General features: G+C 36.3%; 1 non-coding gene across 1 annotated transcript; it reads left to right on the top strand.

The window, feature by feature from the left end:
* The first annotated feature begins 407 nt into the window (after nucleotides 1-407).
* Nucleotides 408-514, top strand: LOC115029523. The gene has a single exon (XR_003835084.1). It is a non-coding gene; the product is annotated as a U6 spliceosomal RNA (small nuclear RNA).
* The last annotated feature ends 150 nt before the right edge of the window (nucleotides 515-664 follow it).

Raw genomic sequence — 664 nt, 5'->3', positions numbered from 1 at the left:
TTCACCGACAGAGTGAAGAATATGGATTTAGAATTATCTGGATTCATGAGAACTGTGTTCATCTAGGTAGAGCTATAAGGGAACTACTGGTAGTAGCAATTTATATCTCTGTGTATACAAACTGTCCTGCTTGGGATTTCTGCAGTGAAAATAGAATTAAACAATTTCCCAGATACAGTTCTTGGGGGAATAGAAGAGCCAGCAGTCTTGAAGCAATATTAGTAATCTTTTACAAAATGACCTTCTGATCTACTTAATCAATTGACTGCTAGAGTAATAGAGATCCATAGCCTATAAAACACTAGGTTGAGGAGACGAAATGGCACTAATAGTGCAATTCTATGGGAACTGAAAAATCTAAGGAGAAAAAAAATTTTTTATAAGTATGTTCCTTAAAGTAGAGGGTTGTGCTCGCTTCGGCAGCACATATACTAAAATTGGAACAATACAGAGAAGATTAGCGTGGCCCCTGCGCAAGGATGACACGCAAATTCGTGAAGCGTTCCATATTTTTAAAAATAACAGGAAACAACAATTACTTTTCCTTAATATCTCTTAATATCAATGGACTCAACTCCCTGATAAAAAGACATAGACTAACAAACTGGATACACAAACAAGACCCAACATTTTGCTGCTTACAGGAAACTCATCTCAGAGAAAA

Source organism: Mus caroli, chromosome 15 (genome assembly GCF_900094665.2).
Source record: "Mus caroli chromosome 15, CAROLI_EIJ_v1.1, whole genome shotgun sequence".
NCBI lineage: Eukaryota > Metazoa > Chordata > Mammalia > Rodentia > Muridae > Mus > Mus caroli.
Note: the sequence above shows the minus strand (reverse complement) of the source record. Positions and strands in the feature narration are given on the sequence as shown.